Raw genomic sequence first — 24,470 nt, forward strand, 5'->3', positions numbered from 1 at the left:
GGTGGCTTTGCAGTTTCCCACCCATACTGTATATTTGACCTATGACACTCCTCCCAGTCTAGTGTCATTAGTTCATTCAATCTAATAGAGAACATTTGTGAAGGCCAACCCACTCAGATTCTTAACGTTGAATTAACTTCTGTTCCTGCTTTCTCCATTTCCACTTTTACTGAAAAAAAAATTCTAAGCTTGCTTCTCCATTTTCCTGTGGCAGGTCTTGTCCAGATACGGATTTGCTGTGTCCAGGACTGTTTTTGTGAGCTCCTGAGCCCCCCCCCCCCACACAAACACACACTTAACTAGGGTTAAACTATTCCTGGCGCCATAAAGTCTGTTCTTCAAATTTTCCCTTGCAACTAGCCAGGTTTTAGTTTTAGCACTCAAATCTGTTTCTTTGAGCTCAGCACTTGTTCAGTACTCATTGTAAGCACTAAATAAGTTACAAATTATTACAGCACTCAACTTTTCTCATTTGTCTAGAGGAAAACAGTTTTTAGTACTTAATAAATAAGCACCTATTCAGGCATGTCTAAAGGTCAGCTCCCGGTGTTTTCTCCTGTCTACCTGATGAATCTGGGCATCTTGGAGCAATGCAGCAATTGCCTCATGTACACAGACAACCCTTTCCCCCTACCACCCTACACTATGACCTGTGAGAGATGCACTTGTATAGCCAAACTGGAACCAAAGCTCTCTTCACCGAAGACTGGACTAGACAGTCAAGAGGAGAGGGTAAACACTTGCACCGCACCACACTCATCACATAGTCCTACCAAAACACACACACAGAAGCACAAAACGCACACCTACATTCGCGGAGGCTCTCAGTAAAAATCTGCCCAAACAACTGAGACCTCCAAAGCAGAAATGCAAACAACCTCCACTCCCCAACACAACCCAAATGACACATAGCCACTCATCTACAGCCCTTAAGGCATAACGTACCCAACACTCTAGTCATAGATGACTCTATAGTCAGGCACACTGATGTTCCACTCACCAGGCTAAACAAGGAAAAAGTTACTGTCAGCTGCCAGGATCTGCCACATAATGCACGCACTCAAGTCACTCCACAACAAGTACAAATATGTCTCTGTCATTGTCCATGTTGGTGTGAATGACCTGAGACGTACCTCCCTGGAGTACATGACAAGAGACATGGAGGAGCTCTTCGATCTTGTAGCCCAGGCAGGTATGACCCTAGCCCTGAGTAGCATTCTGCCATCACCCAGAATGATACCACAATTGGCTAGGCGTCTGGTGTCATTCTAAGGGAATCCAATATCTGTCTGCCTTGGATGACATGATCGACAGACCACGCTGCTTTGCCAGAGATGGCCTGCACCTGTCACCCTTGGGATTCTGGATACTGGCAAAGGCTCTTGCCACCCCTATAGTGCCTTTTTTAGGCAAGGTTCAAATGACAAATTCACCACCGTGACAGGTACAAGCAAGCAAAATCTGAGGGTAATGCTACTCAATTCTAGAAGTCTAAACCTCAAAATGCACTCACTCGAGGCACTCCTTAAAATGGAGAACATTGACATCTATGCAGTGACAGAGACCTGGTTCAAAGCTCCAGAGAGCACCCCTGCATTACCAGGCTATAATTCATACCACACCTTTCGGCCACCAAACCCGGACCGAAACACTAAAGGTGGAGGCGTGTCCATATTCATTAAGGATATCCACACCTCCAAGCTAGTTGCTCTGCATAATACATCCGAGATTATCCAAGTTCAACTAACTCTGGGCAAAACCGCAATCCAGATTTTAGCTTGCTACAGACCCCCCACCATGCCCCAGGATTCCCACTCCTCTTTTCTTGATACACTGGAAAGTATTAAGGTACAACCCAACACTCTAATAATGGGTGATTTCAACTACCCTACCATTAACTGGAAAAACTACTCATGTACCAACTCTTTTGCTCAACGTTTTCTGGAAATCATCAATTCCAATGCCTTGGATAAACTTATCCACACTCCCACCAGGGGCAGCAATATCCTAGACCTGGTCATCACCAACATGGGTGACCGGTGTTCCACACCAGAGGTCAGTTGCTCATTGGTCAGATCCGACCACAAGCTAATCATCCTAGACATCCACATCCCGCTCCCACCCCCCCCCCCAATTAGGAAAACAACCGTAAAAATTTTCTCCAAAGCCAACTTCACGCTTCTTAAGACAGAAGAGGCAAACTTCACAACACCCATGCAGATGGACAATAGAGGTACAACTGCTGAAGCCTACACAAATGCACTTTATAAGCACTTACACGAGTGCATGGATCGTGCTATCCCTAACAGAACCAAGATGCTATCCTCCAAAAAAGGAAGTCAATCTGGTGGTCTTCTGCCATAAACAAACTATACAACAGAAGAAAGAAACTGTTGCAAAAAAGAGTAAAGTCCCACGATTGGAGGAATTCCCTGGTCAGCCTCAGTTAGAAGCTGAGATCCCTCATAAAATCCTCCAAAGCTAGTTATGAAAACAAAATCGTCACTTGATCCTAAAGACAACCACAAAGCATTCTATAGCTATGTCAAGCATCTCAATGGCAACACTCAGATCTGCTCTGAGTTACAGCACAATAACACTAAATATACAGAACCAACTGATATTGCCAACATCCTGGCAGATAGGTTCAGTGCTAACTTTACCCCCCTCTCACCCCCTAAATGGCCCATCTTTATACCGGAAGAATGCAAAGTTCCTGTAATCATGGCTGCACAGGTAAAAACCTCACTCTCCAAAGCCAAGAACACAGCATCCATGGGACCTGACAACATCCCAGGCTGCCTTCTACACGAACTACAGAATGAACTGGCACCCCACCTAAGTACCATGTTCAATCATAGCCTCACCTTAGGCTTTGTGCCCATTGAATGGTGCACCATGACGGTTATCCCACTCTACAAAGGGGGGGACACAACAGACCCCGGGAACTACCGTCCCATTAGCCTGCAAGGCCATGGAACTCATAAACAATAACATTGGAGATCTTCAAACTCTGGACCTCACACAGTTTGGGTTTGTAAAAGGCAGATCATGTCTCCTAAACCTGATAGACTTCTTTGAAGTAGTCACCAAAGCCATAGATGAGGGTTAGGTGGTTCACACAGCCTATCTAAATCTCACCAAGGTGTTCGACACCATCCCCCACTCTGGAATTATAGATAAACTCACTAAACTAAGTATAAATCCGTATGTCACAAGATGGGTTGCCAACTGGCGTACTGACAGAACCCATACTGTGAAAGTAGCAGACTCCAAGTCAGACTTCAGACCAGTGACAAGTGGAGTACCACAGGGTTCAGTCCTGGGTCCTCTCATGTTTGGTATCTACTTCTCTGAAGTACAGGCTAACACAGAAGGTCTTTGGCTAACTAAATTCGCAGATGACTGCAAACTAGGAGCCATAATCAAAACTCCTAACGATGTGGACATCCTACAAAAGGGCCTCACTGAGACAGATGCCTGGTGTCAAAGCCATGGTCTCAAGCTCAATGCCAAAAAGTGCATTGTCATCCCCTTTGGTAAAAACTCTGTACCCATGAACTACCACATAGGCAGTAGTCTACTTAACACTGAAAGTGTGGTAAGAGACCTTGGGACACAGGTGGACAGTAGTCTTTTCTTTCATAATCACATTGCCACTGTGGTCAGGAACTCCTCCTTCGTGGCACACCATCACAAAAGGTTTCTCATCCAGAAAAAAGAGGTCATTGTTCCCCTCTACTCATCACTCATTAGACCCATTGTAGAGTACAATGCCCCTTCCTCACAAGACATGTACAACAGCTGGAAAAGCCACAAAAATACCTCACAAAGAGGATTACTGGCCTCAAGCAGATGCCTTGCAGGCCGTCTCAAAAAGCTATAGCTTTACTCCATCACATATCGACTACTCAGAGGCGATCTCTGCCTAACATACAAAACTATGTCAAACCCAGAGCTGTTGGACATGCTCCACTTAAAGAACTCCCAATCCCTCCGAGTTACACGCTCTAGGGACCTAAACCTTGCCACAACAATAAACAGAACATGTTGGAGGGATAGATTTCTGTCCCAGAGACTTCCCATACTCTGGAACAGGCTACCTATCTATGTCAAAAAGAGCTCCTCATTAGCACTCTTCAAGAAAAATCTTGATGATTGGATGAGTAATAGGAAATTCACCCCGGGGATCACTTCTGTGGTTCTGCTTGACAGGGGCACAGGAAAATAATTTTCTTGGGTGGCGAAAGCCAGGGTACCTTTTTGGCTAGGCTTGTATAGGCCCTAGGGCCAATAGCCTAGTACCTACCTATGAACCTATGAACTCCAAGATAGCACTACAGTAACAACATGGTGAATTCCCTGAGAGTTACTGTAGTACAATCTGCATATGCAAGTTAAAAGGACTATAAAATTACAGTGAAACACACTCTTGACTATAAAAAGCTTACTTACAGCTGCCGGCATATCCACCATTCAACAGCACTCTTACGCACATGTGGTCCTGCATTTTGCAGTACTAGGACCACTTTCGCTTAAACGGGACTCAGCAAATTAAGGTTTCGGTTTAGTCCATTTTCGTTACTGTCGTCTTGGCCATTTGGGTTTCGTAGAAATGTAAATTCAGTCAAACAACTAGGACTCACATAGAGACACACACACACACACACCTAAGCTGTGTTAGTCAGTTGTGCTAATCCCTTTACTGGTATGCCGTCCCATCTTATTTACTTAAGCTGTTAAAATGTATTTATAATTGCTGAAGATTCATGCTTATCATCACTTCCTGATTATATTTCTAAACCAGTTATAAGGCAGTTGATTAATTTTGTATATCTTGTAATACAATTTGGTTATAAAACCTACTTTCGAAGTGAGGAATATTTGGTGTTTATTTTTGTTTGACTGGGTCCATATAATTGCATTGCCTTTATGGTTTGATCATAACTAATAATTTGCAGTCATACATGCACTGGTTGACATTTGTATAGGCTTTGTCTGCCTCTGACTTGACTGAAATGGGTCCACTTCGACAGTTCCACTGTATGCTTAATAAATAAATAAGTAATAAGCAAGCACTCTAACATATATCACTCGCAACTCTTGTTAGCCATGCCTTGCATTTTCTGTTAATCCTGCTCTAGATTATGTCATTTTTACATAGAGTAATAATTCACATTCTTTTAAAATTATTCTATCATGAACTGTTAGGCCACTAAAATTCATTATGATGGCATGTAGTTCACATTGCAAGGCCCACAACAGATGATGGCTTCTGTGCACCACTTTGCATTTGTTGATTACACACTTGTTTCCACATGCTTTTGATATGAGGATAAGGTAGAAGGAGCAGTTTTATATTTAGTGGTTGATGGGTAGATGTTTTAGGGACTAGTAGTAAAATAATATTGGATGTTGCATGCTTGCTCTCCAATCTAAGTGACTTGTAACAAGTATGCACAAGGCCCTTCCATTCTGTAGATTTATTAGAATCTTTAAATACTAGCTTTGTGTTTTTTCAGAAGGCATTGGTGTTGCTCAGTTTAGAAAATATGTCCCAAATGTTCTTAGAATTTTTGAAGGGTTCTGCTGCTTGAGTATTCACAGTATGAGCCCCCCCCCCCCCCACACACACACACACACACACTTGTTACCAGCCAAGCTTATAACCTTTTTCCCCAGTGGAATTACTGTAATTGTTCCAGAATCAGTTTCCCAAAAGAAATGAGTTTGGATTAATTTGTGTTAGCATTATAGCTGACCACAGATTTCTAAATAGCAGTGAGAATATTCTTTTGCAGAGTAGAACTATAAAATAAACAAGTCTGGAACTGATTTCCAGTTGCTTTGGTTTTCCTTACCATGCAGTTTCACGGATGTGGGAGCCTTTTATAGTAATGTGTCATTGAAACTGTCTTCCAAGTTTGTTAAATGAAAGTGTAAGTCAAGTAATTCTGTCGAACTTGAAATGAAACATTCTCAACATAAAATAGTTAAAAACACATTTAAAAAAAATATTTTTAATTTTGGCACACTAGTTTTGGAAAAACTGTACCTCTCGACATTGTAAGTATATGAAGTATTCAAAGTGTCTGCTATCCCAATACATTAGAAACAACCAGAGGTGCAGCCAGAAATTTTCGTTTGTTATTTACAGCCTTATATTGTTGCCCCCACCTCATTTTAAAATATTCGGTTTATTAGCTGTGAGCTGTGCTGGCCATTATCTGTAAGGTTTCTGATATAGCTGTGAGAAAGGCTTTATGGTTGTCCTTAGCAGAGGTGGCAGTTCTGATTCATACTTAGCTTTGGAAGATTTTATTTTATTTCTGAGTTCTTTGTTGATTTTTTTGAGTTCATCTCTTGATGATGGGGAGTTAAATTTTTTTCTTATTATTATATAGTTAGGTTACACTGTAGAGATTAATTTCTGAATATGGCATTGTGTTTATTATGCCTTGATGCATGCTTAGCAAGTGAGCCCGCAGGATTTTTTACAGGGGGGGGGTGCAAACCCAAGCCCCACCCACATAGCCCCACCCCACTGCTACCCCGCCCATGCAGCCCCACCCCCACCCCTCCCACGCAGCGATTCCAGTGTCCCATTACTTGACTATTTTTCCCCATTTGTCATAGACAATGTTCAAATCTCTCAGTGTGCATACTGTTTTATCCTTTACTTCTACAATGATTACAGATATTTGGATTTCATTTACAACTTTTATTTCAAATTTTATAGCACAAACACTGAGAGACATTTACTAAACCTAAACAAAGCAATAGTCTTGCAATGAAAGAGACTTAGCATTAAAACTTCTCTACCTTTGAAACCCACATTCACCGAAACAACATTGAAACCCCCATTCAAAGAAAATGCATCTGGCCAGTGGTAGAGTAAGTTTACCTTTGGGCTGTTTTCAAATCATAAACTCCTTGCAAACATTTTTAGAACTATGCAAAAGTTATTTGATTCACCTTCCTGACTGTATTAATTATACTATATAATAATTGAATTATTTCCCTTATATAATACAGCACCACTTGTTAGAGTGTGTTTCAGATTTATAGTTCTGAACATTTTTCCTTTAAGCAATGAAACAAATCATATGAACCAATAATGACAACCTGCCCAATTCAGAACATTTCAACCATAAAGGGCCACTCTACTCAAACTTCTGTCATACAATCCACCAATATCAATCAATATGCAGAATCTTTGCAGAAGTAAAACTTATTAATAATTCCACATTAAAGAGATCTTAAACCAGTGAAGAGGTTGTTGCAAGAAAACAACTTTATATTTCAGTGTTTCATCTACAAATTCACTGCCTGCTGCCCTTGAAGAATAAATTGCCTACGTTATATTAAAAAATGGTAAGCTGGTATATTGCAATAGGGAATGGGTGGCAAACTGAAAAACAAGTTCATAGTTTTTAGGCATCTCATCCAAAGGAGGACATACACCCCCCTTAAAATACAAATCTACATGTTGTGGGAGTAGAACCTATAGCTCTCTGTATCAAGATGCAAGTATGCTACCTCCTGTGCTGCTTTAAAAATTCTATACCACAGTAGTGATACCATTTTCTAAACAAAACAGTTGCACATTTTAAGCAGGCTTAGCATGGGCAGCAGTAAAATTTTCTTCCCTTGAAGCTCACAATTCCTTGAAAATGCACTTGAAAATAAATTCCACCTGGTAACTCTAGGGCATTTCATTCTCTCTAACACACACCTCAACATCTAAGTGCAAGAATTCTGGACAAAGCCTAAAATAAATAGGAGCAGATTATAAATATTGCTCTCATGAACTTAGAACATTGCTAGAATAACAGGATTTATGTTAGTATGCATTTTTCTAAAGGATATGACATCTAAAACTCAAATGTCTGTCATTATTTAGCAACTTCAATGCTTTTTAGGAGGAATATGGGGCAAAAATCTGGACATTTTCCAAAAACCTGGACAGCTAAGGGGTATGCTACCCCCCTCTTATATATGTATGTATATATCTTACACACACACACACACACACCTCACAATCTCATAGCACAATAAATCTGGACAAAGCCTTTTATGTTGAGGACAAAGGCCCAAAACTAGGGACACATTTAGAGAGTTGGTAGAATAACAGGATTTGTGTTAGAATACATTTTCTAAAGGATATGAAGTCTGAAACTCAAATACATGTAATTATTTAGTAACTTTAATCCTTAGCTCATCCCAGTGATTTGTCAAAACCCCCCCCCCAAAAAAAAACTGAATTTTTATGAGAAACAGACCAAAAATAAAAGACAAATAATCTGGACATTCTGTGAAAATCTGTACAGTTGAGAGGCATGACACACACATACATCCCCTGATCTCCTTAGAAAGTGGATAGAACAAAAATGTTTGCATTAGTATGCATTTTCTGAGGATATGAAGTCTAAAACTCAACTTCAGTCTTCAATGATTTGCCAGAAAAAACACAATTTTATGAGAAACAAACGATCTGAAAATACACCACCCGTTCCACCCTGCCTGTACTCTCTTCTTCACCTCTCTTCCACACTCACCATTAGTCTGAACTGTTGATCCCAAGTACTTAAACTCATCCACCTTTACCAACTCTACTCTCTAGTTCCATTATAACCACAGGACTGTATTGCATAAATGCTTTGAGTGTTTATCATTTACTTTCCTTGCAATTAGACAGACAGACTTTTTTTTTTTATTCAGATATTCTACCAAAAGCAGCAGCAACAAAAAACAAGTGCCCACCAAATCTGGATAAGCAGCAGAGTCAAACAGAGGCAGTAATCAGTTCTTCTAAAACAAAAAAGGAGAGAGTTTTTAGGTCTCTCAGGATGTATTGAGAGAGATTAGGAGTAACCTGAACAGGTCATATGGGAGGAGCTCCTCTAGAGGATGAGGTGAGAGCCCTACCTTGTCAATGCACATACAAAAACAAGAGAAATTAATTTGGGGGTGGGCTCTTAAGCTTTCAGGACAAAACTCACTGAAGATATGGAAAGTGCCCAGGAGTACGTTTTGGATCAAGCGACCCCATAGGGAGGATGAGGAAGAAGCTGGAGAAGTTTTATTGGAACCAAACTCCAAAGAAATGTAAGACAACTTGTGATGTATCAGAAGGCAGTACCTAAGCTTGCCTGCTAGGGAGGTGCTCCACACACACTTTCTGCCATCTACCAGAACGTGACTAGTCATAAGAGCCCACACTCTTGTGGTTTCTGATGCAAGGAAATCAGCTTGTTCCTCCTTACAGGTTTATACCAGACAACTGATCTAGAAAACAACTGCCAATCAGGCAGAGTAATATAATTATCAGAAAGACTACAGCTTGCCTTTAGACACTGTCGGTCTCAAGGAATTCATACTGATTTTTGGAAAGACAGGATTGTTTTCTAGTTGGGCCACATACTTTGATATCTCAAAAAGATGCATTATACTTAATCTTCTGATTAAGGGAATAGAATAACCACTGCATTGGACTTGAGGACATACCTTTAGTGGTTAATTAGGTTACATAGGAAACATTCAGCTTCAACATATTAACTGTTAAGATTTCCTTGTTAACAAATATCACATATGACCCCCCCCCCCCAAATTGATACTGTCAGACATGGGGATAAGTGCAGGGCATTCTCATTTTTACTTAAGTTTTAGGCTTCATTAGCTTTTAAGAACCACATAGCATAAGATTTACTAACAAGAAATATTGCAGTAAGGAGGTGGCAAGTTCAGTTTGCTATAAATAGGAAGAGCAACAAGGAAAATCATTCACCTAGGAAGAAAAAAGGAATAAGGCCATTGTTCCTAACACAAAATTATGGCAAGCAGCAGAAAGGAGCAAAATTACACACACACACACTTCCCTTCCCGTTACAAACACACACACACACATCTCTTAACTACTAAAACACACACACATGACACATCTCTTAAATACTAAAACACACACGCACATCTTTTAAATACTAAAACACACACCTACCTCTCCCTTCTACATTCATCTGGCGCGTCCACAGACCAAACGTCCTCTGCAATTCAAATCCCCGGTAGGCGCGCAAAGGACGTAAACCAATGATCGCACAGACACAGAAGACGAAAACAGGTCGCAAAGACCTGTTGCGTCTGTGCAACTGGAAAGGATGCATAGGGCATTCTTAAAGGGAACGCCGTTTAAAAAAAAACGAAAAAAAGATTTGTTTTTTTTTTTAATTAAAATAAAATTAAATTCTCGGCCAGCCAGTTCCAGGGGGGTGCAAGTGCACCCCCTTGCACCTGCCTGCGGGCGCCCTTGATGCTTAGACATGGATATAGAATTTATCCATAAATATAGTATCATGCAAGGTGGGGTCATTATGATGAGGACACTTAGCTGGATTAAGCTTACCTTACACAAGGCCCTAAAGACAGAAGAGTTTTGTGATAAGTCAAGTTTTATCTTCGTAGAAGGGTTATAGAATGGTGGTTAGATTTGACCAGTGACATGGTAACTGAAGTGCTGAGCATAGGGCTGTGATATAGGTGAGAACCACGTCCAATATTTTTGAACCCTTACTTAAAAATTGAGCTAGTTGGTGTGGTATTAATAAAGTCCAGGAATCTAAGTGCATATTTATTTCAGGTGGTTTAGCTTTCCCAGTTAATTTAGGCTCAGTAGAGAGGAATGTCAGTTTCTTTAGATATACCTCATTTGCTGCAGGTGACATGAAGGGTACTTGGCTATAATATGGTATGAAATTCTGTTTACCAGGAAAGAGATATGGAGGAGTTCAAAGTCATTGTCCTGACCTATGAGTCTGGAGGGTGAGAAACATCTTCTCCAGTAGCACATCTAATGCATGTGATAGTAGCATAGTGGTAGTTGTTAAAGGCTGCTCCATCAGGTTGGTAGGTATTTAGTTCTGTAGAATAACATTTATCACTGTGAACCTTAAAATAGCAAGATCCAGCATAAAGGACACCTGTAGTTTTGTTCTTCCTTTCTTCCAATCTAAACTTGGGATGGTAGTGTAATTTACTATGCAAGTGTAGCTCCTTAGCATTTTCCAATTGTGAATGTGAGTTGCATTATTGCATGCAGCCATGATCCTGGACATTATACTGTTTCCACTGGATTTATTTTGTGCACAGAAAGGACATACAGTTATTATCCATATACATTTTGTTACTGTGTGTAACTTACAATTAGTAGAACGTAATAAATGCCATGTCCAGAAATAACCACCCTTCCTAAAACTTGCCATTAATAGTTAGTGATAAAAGCAGAACACACTAAAAAAATACTTTGGATATTAGTTTCTCTACCCCATCTGGAAACGTTGCAGCACTCCCATTTGGAGCATAACACAATTAAAATAATTAACATGTTAGTCAAAAAGACACCAAAGCAAAGAATGGACAATCCCTCAGTACACATGGTAGTTCAGGTCCCACACACCAGATTGTAAAAATTGTCATATAGCTAAAGCACATTTTGACTACTAAACCCTAAAAAAGTACAGTACATTTATACAGAATGTTTAGCTCTCTATCATTGACATACAATGGGCATACCAACTCCTTTAATCATAAGGCATCCTTCAAAAAAAGACAAGATACTCTTCATTTATGTGACTAGATTTAGCAATGAGACATATTTGAAGCTTTAGTTAGAATGACATTGAAAGTGTTTGCATAGGTATTTATATATCCCAAAGAGACTAAAAAGAATGTTTCCTCGATAGATGGCAAATGTTGGAGGCATGATGGAGAAGAAAGAAGTAACTGGGAACATATGTTTTGGGAATGTAAAGAGTTGGCAGACTTTTAAAATTCCCTAAAGATTACTGTCAGAATTTTTTTGATGAGCAAATTGGTGTAACTAAGGACATTTTTTGAGCTGGGATACAAGATCTGAATTGCCTAGACATGGTAAGGCCTTGTTAAGTTTAATTCTGGTAGCTGCCTAAAAAGCAATGGCTAGAAAATGTAAGACAAAGTCTAAGCCAACTGTATTTGAAGTAGTGAATATTGTGACAGAGATAAAATAACTGAAAATGGTATCTTTAGAAAAGGTTAGGAGCAAATTATCTAGAAAAAAATGAAAACGGTAGGAACAATACATGCAGAATAATGTTTTAGAGGAGGAGTGAGGTTTTAAGGGAAGGCAGGAGCTGATGATTTTATGTAATGTTGGATTGTATATAAAAATATATGTGATCTATAATGTTTAACTGTGAGCATGTTAACATGGTTTGTGTTATTTATCTTAAGTGATAATTCAATAATGGTGTTAAAATGAAAAAAAAAAAACTCCAGTCTTTGGCATAGAGGGATAAAGTCCTGACTATGACACACACAACCTGAGTTTGATTAGCATCTTGGGAGAAGGAAGAGTAGGGGAGGGTAGGAATGAGTAGGCTAAACTGTCCCATCTTATCTTGTTTTAAGTGACCCAGAGCTGTGCATGGTTATTACATTTTGTCTGGAAGTTTTAGGGTAGTCATTTAAGGAAGTCTTTTGTCAAACTGTCGTGTAGTCCATTTTATACCTCTCCTGAGTTCTGGCAGGGGATTGAGTCCAGAGGAGATTTGCACATCAGTAGCAAAATGCTGCAGAAAGTTGTATACTGTTTTCCAGGTAAGGCAACCTCAAAGATATTCTCAGACATTACAATTTTGGCAGCAACTCTTAGAATAGAAAGACACATATACACACTCAGTAATGCTACCCCATCATTGTTTATGTTAATTTAGATGATGATATGCTTGTTGCTTCTAAAACTATTCACAGGGGTAATAATTGTGGTGAAAATCTCACAAGAGTTGAAAAAAACACATACATAACCAGTAATGCCCCCTCCATCGTTTTGGTTTAGCTGATGGTGTATTTGTTACCTTTATTTAATTGAGTTTTTGTAATAAATTTTATGTACATTTTATTTCTATTTTACTATGCTTTTGTGTTTATGCAACGTTTTGCTTCTGTATACTATATCTTGTTGTTTACCTCATACATAAAATAATACCTTAGAGTCTTTCTGCTGCATTTTTGAGTATGTATGTAATTTGAGTTCTAGCTTAGAGTGTTTGCTTTCTGTTACTGTGGTGACTGTTTTTACTTCATGTTTTTCACTCCCTAGCTCTTCCTACACTTCATTTTCTTTCTGTTGTGTTTATATTTTCACATTCTTCATCTGGTTATTTTATTTACTTTTTGGCTATCTTTTATGCTGCTGATTAGGTAATGTACTTAATTTGAATAAATCCCAAATTCATTTAAAGTGTATTTAATGTGTATCACAGTCCTGACTCATGTTTTATTCTGTTTTTTATTATTTTAATGCAGACTTAGCATTTTAATGATTTACTTTTTTGGAGGATTTGTGTTTGATAGTTTTCATTACCAAATGACCTTTCAGAGTAGTGGTAGTTTATTTGCATTTTGAAGTCTGTGAGAAAGTAGGTATATGTAACTGAATCTGAGGTCTAGTTCGCCTGCAGTAGCTTTATTCTATGCCTGTAACAGATTTGATAACAGAGGTAGCTAGCAATGTAACTTTACAGTTGTCCTTGTGCAGTTAATATATATGGAAGGTAGCAAGATTGGACGATTCTCAGGGTTGGGGAATTTGTCCTTTCTCCAACAACTGTGCAGTCTCGGAGTTCAAATATATAATTAGTGTGGGAGGGCACAAGGGGGCTTCCCCTCTGCAACAAACAATGTTTTCTTTTTAATTTTGTTTAAAGATTTTTGCATGCGCCGAGATTGATGCTCAGCGCATGCTTAGAAGTGTGCTGACATGCATACTATTGCTTATTTGGTGTCAACATTATTCATGTTGATATTTGTGCCATTCAGTAAAGGTAAGTAAATTTATAATGAAGTTAACTGACAGTTAAGTAGAATGACAAAAGACTGGCAAAAAAATGACAAAACAGTTGCAGATTGGCTATCTCCTGACCCATCCCAGCCCCCACCCTTGCTACTTAAATATTGCTAACTGTGTAATCACACAAGATGAGGAAGAGGGCATATACTACAATCCTGCTATCTTATCTCATGCTGAAGTCAACAGCTTTCCTTTCGATCAGACTGCACCCAGGAACACTTTTGACTTAAGCACCAGTCGACAACTTTAAGTGAACCCATAAATATACACACACATGTACTTATAGTAAAAATTGCAAGAAAGACACAGCAAAGCTAGTCTTCACTATGTAATTCTGTAAATGTTCTTTAGTGGAGGCCAATGGAATAGATGCAAATAATCTCTTAAGGACATACCAGTGATTTATTTACATGGCTTCTGAATATCCATTGCTTTTTACTTTTCATGTCTTTTTAGGTACTTTCAGGTCAGTAATTACAGCTAGTGGGGTTTGGCTTTATTTGATGTAGACATTCTTAGAGTACAGTTTCACACTATCCTTACTTCGGGGAATCAAAAACGGGAACAGAAAGAGCAGAAAATATGTAGTCTAGGATACCCCATAACATTGCTATGCTAAAATTAATTCTACTCCAAAAATAATGGAAAGAGCATGGTGTGTAGAAGATGTGCATACTGATGGCCATGTAGCTTATCTGTAAATGGTCTTCAGCATCTGTGGATACAGAGGCTAATAGTGCTCTGTTACAGTGCTTATGGACAGCATCAGTTCATATTTCTTGTTTCTGTGTGCACAATTTTTAGTGTTAGGATATACAGGCACCTTCCCTAAATAAAATAAAAAATACATACCATTAATGTTTCAGGTTAAAGAAAACATTCATTCATCAAGCCTTATTAGTTTAATCCAGCTACATGTGCAGAACTTCCCATGAAGCAAATTTAATAAATTGTATTTGAAGTATAAAATCACATAAACATAGTAATAATAAATAGCTTCTATGCTAATGTTGAATATACTAGATCCTTACTACAAAATATTACACAGATTTTTATATTCAGTTTTGTTAATAATGAAAGTTCATCTTTTTTAGATGAAGTTTCCTTAACAAAAGTACAAATTCAGTGGTCAGCTATTACAGTGGATGTGGTTCTGTCTGCTGTAGATAAACTTAGAATGAGAAGGCCTAAAGTCCAGGCATGATCTTTTCTGAGCATTACAAAACCAAGAAACAACAACTAATGCCTAAAGTTCTGAAAACTATAGTGTTGTATCATTCTGAGTTGGGTTCCATTTCCAAAAGTCTGGAGGCAGATATTCAGTTGACTAACAAAAGATCAATTTCTCTCATAATCTTTAATTAGAAAAATTGGTAAGGCAGACATTTTACATGGGCTGTGCCTGAAATTGGTCAGATGTGATTAGTGCATTTACCCCACTGCAAAATGTTTGTTGTACACTACAGAGGCCTTCTTCATTGTAAACTGGGTTTAATACAAGATACATCTCCAACAGAATGCATAAAACACGGCTCTCAAATGGCCCCTTCATTTTTCATTCTGATGGTGGAACTTGTCCCAAAAGCCTTGAGGAACAAAACAGATGTTTTATTTATTTATTTATTTTATTTTTTGGTGTTTATTTACCTGGAAGGTCCATTGGCCCAGAAACAGCCCATTTTCAGTGGAACCCCGCGGAGAAAAGCGCCAACATTACAATACAAATTAAGTATAAGTTTCAATAGTACAAAGATTAGGCAAAAAAATCCAGTCTAGCATAAAAATCAGCAGAAGTCAACAAGTAACATATGTGCAACATTGGGTAGAACAAAATTCTGTAGTTTCAAAAGTAGACAAAAGCTTCTTAATTTTGTTTTGCTTATAAGAGGTTACACAATATAGTACAGAATAAGTGTAGAAATGAAATGTTTCATAGAGAATTCAATCTGCAGAGAGTTACCTTGATTGCAGGGAATGCCCAAAGGACGTTTTCACTTCAATAGATTGCTATTAGTGTGGTAAGGTAGACTGTGGTGGAACATATGAAGAAATAGCGAGAAGAGAGAATTTGAGAATGGGGCTGGTATAGGTGCAGGGGTAGTTCTGAGGAGTAGGGAAATCAGGTGATTGCATAATGTGGAGTAGAAGGGAAAGTAGAGTAGTTACATATCCACGTAGAGGAAAGGTGCTTTTGTAGAGCAGTGTTCGATCAGTATTACTTGACTAAACCAGAAGTTTTATAATTACATGGATGATAGGCCAGTCTACAGACTGCTTGTCAGCAAATAATAAAAAAAATGTTATGGACTTTAGTATCAGTCAGCATAAATCAAAGCTGCTTCTTTTTGGGTGGCACAGTTAATGAAAATATGACTTTTGCAGCTGTTGATAAATTTAAACCATCAGGTAGATCTTAAAATCAGGACCCTCTTCAGGTCAGTCTTCTGAATTTATAGATTATTATTGAAATATTCTCAAAAAAAGCTAAATGGGAATAGCATCCGTTATTTCTGAAATGGTGAATTCAGACATTATAGAAATTTTCATTCTTCTTTTTTTTTATTTCAAATAGTGTTCTGCAGTGTTTTAGCATTGTCCATTTCTGTCACCAATAAGGTTAATGACTGGTAGAGGAAGTTGGTCTCAGATTTAGACTGTGAGAATCAGCGTGAAGTCCGTCTAGCTCCTTGATGTGTTGCCAAGGAAAGTATAGAATATTCACTTGGCAATACCTGCACACACATTTTTTCTGTGCTGAGCAGACTGCACAAAACATTTTCCCACACTTCAACTTCAGTATTGTGTGCTGTAAGACTATGGAAGGTGAAAAAGGGAACTGTATATATATATATATATATATATATATATATATATATATATATATATATATATTTATTTATTTATTTATTTGGGAGATTGCCCTGAACTGGAAACATTTAGATGGTAATTGTAAAGTCTGCTTATCTAAGTAATGGTTAGGCATACATAATTAACAAAGAGATTGTGATAAGATAACAGATACACTTAACTCATTGATGGCAATCAGGAATGTTACTTATACTACCCTGTAGACCAATGCATTATACAAAAAATGGATAAAATCTATGGCATGGACTGTTGATACTAGAGTGTATGTTTGTAGACCTTGAATGAAACAAGAGAAGGAAACATGTCTGGGTTAGATGTTCATATTAATTGTAAAATTAAGTTGTAAATGTTCTTTGAAAATATATATGGTGCAGCTATTTGCACTGAACTACTAAAAAGACAGAGTGACCAGCCTTCCTAGTCCCAGTCATCCATTTGTATTCAGGGACTTCAGAAAAAAACTGCCCATTAGATTTTATTTTTTCAAACAAGGAACATTTTATTAAATTATTACTTACGACATACGCAATCATATGTTTATATAAATGAAAACAAACCATATTGATATAATCTTAGCTGCAAGCATTATACATTACAAGCCATATTAGCATAATTTTAGTTGCAAACATTATAAATCACTGATACTCTACCCAGTCAATCTCAGTCAAGCATTACATAGCTCATTCAAATCATGCCTTGCCTCATTCCTCCTCTGTATATATTGTTCCCACAGTTCCCCTTTTTTCCATATAATTTGCTCATAATCTTTCCTAAAAATCCCAATTCCATTTGTTTTATCTTTGTTACTATATTTGCTACTTCTAGTACAGTTGGTTTAGACTTTGAGTTCTGTTTTCTAGTAATTGCTTTTTGGCAGCCACCATAATTAGAATTATCAAGACTTTACTATGTCTAGGCAATTCCAATTCTGTATCATAGCTCAGAAAAGTCATTCCCTTAAATACACCAATTTGCTCACCCAGTAACTCTGATAGAGTAATCTGCAGGAAATCTTTAAAGCAGTGGTGCACAACGTTCGGCCCCAGGGCCGAATCTGGCCCTCGACACGACACCATCCGGCCCCCAGAGAGTAACCAAACATTTTTTTAAAAACGTGAAAAAATGCTGTGTCTTACTCCAGTCAGGCAAACTTTCCAGCACTTGCTTACTTACCTAATTGGAAAAAAGAAAAAAACAAACTTCTAGACCGAATGAAGGAACCAAACATGAAAAAAGTAGTAAATAACTAGTAAAGCACAGTGGTTCCACACAGCAACACACTTTAATAAAATACAGAACTGGTAAGCGCTTTCACGGATTAACACCGCTTTATCAGACCATAAAAAATAGAAACAAACTGCATTTAAATAGTTATTCAAATACTAATGAACCAATAAGATTCTACATTGTATTCAAGCAGTAAAAAATATAAACCAGTCAACTCTGCCTAACATTTTCTAACATCAATATATCTGCAAACACCTACCAGAATTTTTAAAAAACTCATAGAGAAACAGAAATTCCCACATATACACATACTATATAGGAGAAACACATAATAATTATGTTTATAAGATAAAATAAGTTCATATAGGTGCTTCCACTACTAAACACATGGTTAATTTAATAAAAAGTATATATGTATATCTAAAATATATATGTATATAACAAATATATATGTAAAAAATAACTAATAAAACTAGAGAATTGTGCCTATACCTACAACAGCATGAACATATTTCAATGTTTGAGAGCTCTGGCTCTCAAAAAAGGTTTCAAGGAAACCCTACTATTCAAGCCTGGTGGCTTATTGGCTTGAAAGAGGGTATCCATTTTTTGTTCAATAGCTTCAGTGTTGTTTCTAAGATCACCGCCTCTCTTGTTGGCATATATAATTTCCAGGACTAGAAACTTAAGCTTATGTGCTGGACCTTCTTTAGCCACATGCATGGCCAAAGCACTACTAGTCTCTTAAATGTTCCAGGATTCTGTCCTTAAAAAGTCGATTAGTCTTACCTACATAAAAAAAAAAGCATTCAGTGCAGTAACAAAAATAGACCACATTTTTTGTCTGACAGTCAACATAGAATGCCCCATCTATCTTAAACCCCCACATGCCATACATCTCCTACAGGTATATGTACCAGATCTCAGAAATATGTCCAGTCAGATAGATCTGGTACGTATACCTGTAGGAGATGTATGGCTTGTGTACATATTCATGTGGGAGGTCAGTTTGACCTTCCTCAGTTGGAGTTAAAGATAGATGGAGCATTCTATGCTGTCAGACAAAAAAATCTGGTCTATTTTTGTTACTGCACTGAATGCTTTTCTTTTTATGTAGGTAAGACTAATCAACTTTTTAAGGACAGAATCCTGGAACATTTAAGAGACATTATAAATGTTAAGGACAGTAGTGCTTTGGCCATGCATGTGGCTAAAGAAGGTCCAGCACATAAGTTTAAGTTTCTAGTCCTGGAAATTATATATGCTAACAAGAGAGGTGGTGATCTTAGAAACAACACTGAAGCTATTAAACAAAAAGGGATACTCCTCTTTCAAGCCGATAAGCCACCAGGCTTGAATAGTAGGGTTTCCTTGAAACTTTTTTGAGAGCCAGAGCTCTCAAACATTGAAATATGCTCATGCTGTTGTAGGTATTGGCACAATTCTCTAGTTTTATTAGTTATTTTTTACATATATATATTTGTTATATACATATATATTTTAGATATACATATTTACTTTTTATTTAATTTAGGCATGTGTTTAGTAGTGGAAACACCTATATGAACTTATTTTATTTATCTTATAAACATATGTATTATGTGTTTCTCCTATATAGTATGGGTATTTGTGGGAATTTCTGTTTCTCTATGAATGTTTTAAAGAGTCTGGTAGGTGTTTGCAGATATATTGATGTTATAAAATGTTAGAGTTGATTGGTTTATATTCTTTACTGCTTGAATACAATGTAGCATCTTATTGGTCCATTAGTATTTGAATAACTATTTAACTGCAGTTTGTTTCAATTTTTTATGGTCTGATGAAGTGGTGTTAATCCATGAAAGCGCTTACCAGTTCTGTATTTTGTTAAAGTGTGTTGCTGTGTGGAACCACTGTGCTTTACTAGTTATTTACTTACCTAATTGACTGCAGTTGCACACACCTCTAATTTTAGTTGCGGAAATAACTATTCTTTGTTGTTTATAACTTGTCGTCTGTAAACAGTACTAACTTTCTGCAAGACTGTGTAATAAGTCATGGCTGCAAGTCAGAATAAAGTTAAATGGAAAGTTGATGTAGAAAACAGGCACTTTCACGACTACTGTCTTAAGCAAAAATGCCAGTCACCAGTACCTATTGTTAACTCGTAACGACTTACTATGTTTTGAGGTGGCCCGCAGATGCATTAAGAATTCTTGTAGTGGCCCTCCCCACAAAAAGGTTGTCAAACACTGCTTTAAAGTCTGCCAAGTCATTACACTCCCAGAAAGTGTGTTCCCAATTACCTCTTTCTTCCCCATCACACCTCCAACATTTGCTGTCTACCTGAGGAAAAATTCTCTGGAGTCTACTTGGAGTATAAAAATACCTATGTAAACATTTCCAAGCAAAGCTCCTAAATCTTTTAGAATTTCTTGCATATTTGGGAGACATACATATACCCCCCCCCCATTATTTCTTTGTGAATTGCTTATCCAATGTCTCCTCCCAATTCTTTCTTATAGTTATCATGCAGTATTTTATATGCTGTACTAATTACTCATTTTATAACAGCAGCTTTTCTTCTAGATTCTACTAAAAACTCTACCAGTGCTGGTCTTTCAATTAGGCTCCCCCCCATTTCTTTCTCTTTGCTTAAACACTGACGTCAGTCCTTGGTAGGGAAGGCAGTCTCTCATCAGCAGTACAAATAAATTCTTGGCATCTTCCCATTCTGTTACCTTTCCCTCTCTAGCTATTTGCTCCAAATACCTTGGTCCTTTTGACAGTTTTCTCCAATAAATTCCAGAACCATCTAGCCTATTGTGTGTATCCCTAATTGCAGTTATCCCTATTGGCAGAATTTCCTTCTTCCATTCCCACGGTGACTTAGTTCTTGCAGTACATTCTGCTATTTTATAAATATAATCTGTATGATTGTTATTCTCCTTAAAGAGCTGTATCCATAATACCAGTCTTTCCTTGCTTCTTGAGCTTCCCCCTGGTTCATCATCATCCCTTTCCACTTTGAATTATAGGTTTCTGCTTGTGTTATGTATAGGAGCCTTAACTGTGTAACTCTGAGATATCCCTTGAAATCGGGTAAGCCTAGTCTCGCCTCATTCTATTGGAACAATAAACTTATCCCATGTGACTCTTGTCATCTTCCCCTCCCAGATAAAATCCTTCAGTGCTTTATTAACTGCTATCCACAACTTTTCCTCTGGTTGAAAAAAATATGCTCGACCTGTATACAAGACTAAAGGGAGTAAATTTCTCACTTTTTGTATTATCTGTTGTTTAGTTTCTTCCCACATATACTTAGCTGCCACACCTATTTCATTTTAATCCATACTCCTAAATATTTCATTTTATCTTGTCCCCATGAATATGGATATTGCTGAACCAGTTCATGTGTGGGTATATAATTTATCGTTATTGCCTTTGTTTTAGCTTCATTAATTTTGTATCCTGAAAAGATTTGAAACAGTCTCAAAATGTTCCATGACACTGAAATGTCCTTTTCTGGTTTTATCAGGTGTAAAATATAATCTGCAAATAAAGCCAGCATTTCTTGATTAACATTCAGTTATATCCTTGAATTTCTGAATCTCTCGTTTTCTTTCCATTGGTTCTAAATATAATGCACATGAAAAAGGGGAAGGAGAACCTGGTTCCCCTGCTCAAGCAGAAATTATCCACCTACTTTAATTTTTGCCTCCGATCCCTCTTATATCCTCCTAATCAACATTATAATTTCATCAGGGAATGCATGTGCTTCCATTACCCTGCTTATAAAGTTCCAGCTTACTGTGTCAAATGCTTTCTCTACATCAAGACCCACTAACAGTGGTATTTTCTTACATTCTGCTTCCCTCTGGATCGTCAGTGTTGTATTAATGTTGTCAGATATTTGTCTCCCCTCCACAAAACCAAACTGATTCATATCTTTCAATTTTGGCATCACTATTGCCATTCATTTAGCAATTGTAGACATAAACACTTTATAATCATGGTTTAGTATTGAAATGGTCTTGTATACAGTTGAATCTGTTGGGTCTTTACCCTTTTTAGGTATTACAGCCATCACCACTTTCTTCCAGGATGTTGGTACTTCTCCCCTTAGAATGCTGTATTCCTGTGGATTGGTTGTAGATCACCATTTTTATTTCATCTCCTATCCTGTTAGTAATTGAGCCTCATCTACCTCTAACCTTGGTGTATTTAATTCTTCCACAAACATTTCCATTTGTACCTTTTCTTGATTTCCATTTGCCTCTGCTTTATACAGACTTTCATAAAATTTCTGAAATATTCTAATATCTCTACAGGGTCTGTTGTTATCTTCCTTGTTATAGGCTCCCTAAGCTTGGCAACAGTCCTTTCTACCTTCTTTTTCCTGAGTTGTTGTGCTAAATGTTTTGTGCTCTAGAGTTATTATCAAAACACAGTTGCTTAATAGCAATTTTTCTAAACTAATGCATATTGCTGATGGTAATTCCTTATTTTCTGTCTAGCATTCTGCAGTTGCTCCTTTTCTTGTTCTGTCAGATTCCCCCTATTCTGCAATACTTTAACATTTGTCAGTCCCTCTAAATAATTCTTGTTACTTCTTAACCATATCTCCCTTTCTTTTATTTCCACTCTATTTTTAAACCCCACTTTAATACATTTGTCCCACTCCCTAGCTGTATTTTCAGAAAACATTTCTGTCTTCTCTAGTAGCTCCTGAATAATTTCCACTACCCATTCTTTAAATTCCTGTCTTTTCAACAGATAGGTGGGAAAGTGCCAGTGTCTCATTTCTATTTCATTACCTTGTGTTTTTATTTTAGTTATTATTGGCACATGCCCGAATACAGGATACAACAACTGCCAGTTCACCAAAAAATGAATTTATTGTCTGAAAAGTCTCTAGCGCCTCGGCTCACCAAAGCCTTCAAGGAGTAAATAATACATTTCTATTCATATTTATATACACACCCATTAATTCATTATACAATTAAGAATTCATTAATCAATTAAAAAATCTATTATCATTTAAAAAGACATATTCATATTACACACTTCCAACAACAGTCAACATTTAATCCCCTTGGTATTAATGTTTGATATTTTAAAATAAAAATTAATTCTTTTTTTAAAAGTAGATTTTTTATTTTTTCCTCACTAGCTTCATTACTATTAATCTCTTCTAATATAGACACCTGAAAACTAGTAACATCAGAATTGTGAAATCTCACAAAATGTTGAGCCAAAGGGCTCTCTAACTTATTATTCTTAATGTCTCTCAGGTGTTCCATTATTCTCACTTTGAGCATTCTTTTAGTCTGTCCTATGTAGAATTTTGTGCATCCACATTTAATAATGTAAATAACTTGTTTAGTAACACAACTGAAAGAACCTGTGGATTTAAAACTTATTCCATTAATATAGGGAAAGACATTTTTCACATGAGCACAAACTTTACATTTCCCACACGGTGTAGTACCTACACTTCTTATTGTTCTAACTATCTCCTGAGTGGGTAGTTCAAATTTAGTATGTACTACCATGTCTCTTATATTTCTTCCCCTTCTATAACTAAATATTAATTTTTTATTTGTCATCTCACTTAATTCTTCATAATTTTGCAAGAATCTCCAAAAATATAATATACATTCCTTAATGTCATTACTACAGATATTGTATGTAGATACCATAAAAATATTATTCACCTCTCCATGTTCTCTATTATACTTTTTATCTCTTTTCCTTTGTACTTGAAACCTACTACTATATCTGTTACAAAATATTTCATCTCTACTTTTCTTTAATACCTGCATATTATACTTTCTATTCTTGAACATTTCCATTGTATTATTAACTTCATTTAAAAATTCTTCATCAATATTACATATTCTGGAGATCCTTAGGAATTCACTATATGGTATCGCTTCTATAGTGTGATTCGGATGGCAACTAGTGCCCATCAAAAATTGATTAAGAGAATCAAACTTTCTATGTATGCTAGTGATTATATGCTCTCCTACAATTCTCTTTAAATTTATATCTAAAAAGGAGACATTGTCTCCACATTGTATTCCATCAAAATGGATATCAAACCTATTCTTTTGTATATCTGCTATAAAATTTTCAATTTCTTGTTTACCTCCTTTACACAAGAAAATCAAATCGTCTATAAATCTAAAATAGTGTGTAACATATTTTTTCACAAACTAATGTGTATAAATACACTCAAATTCCATCAGGCCCATAAAAATATTGGCATACATGGGTGCAAATGCTGCACCCATGGCTGTGCCCTGTATTTGGTGATAAATTCTATTGTTGAAATTAAAATAATTATTTTCCAAACAAAATTTTGCTAACTCTAACACATAATGTGTTAGTGGGTAGTCTCCCATAGATTTCAGTAATGCCTCTAGACCATGTATGTTCTTAATGTTTGTATATAAACTACTAACATCCAGTGTTAGCCAATACATGTCTTCACACCACACAACATTTTTGA

At 37.1% G+C, this 24,470-nt stretch overlaps 1 long non-coding RNA gene across 1 annotated transcript in view; it reads left to right on the top strand.

Annotated features, from left to right (window-relative positions):
* LOC122795866 overlaps positions 1-24,470 on the top strand; it is a 1,101,292-nt gene that overhangs the window by 1,009,807 nt on the left and 67,015 nt on the right. The gene's annotated exons all lie outside the window — the stretch shown is intronic.

Source organism: Protopterus annectens, chromosome 2.part2 (assembly GCF_019279795.1).
Source record: "Protopterus annectens isolate FY-2018-M chromosome 2.part2, PAN1.0, whole genome shotgun sequence".
NCBI classification, from domain to species: Eukaryota; Metazoa; Chordata; order Ceratodontiformes; family Protopteridae; genus Protopterus; species Protopterus annectens.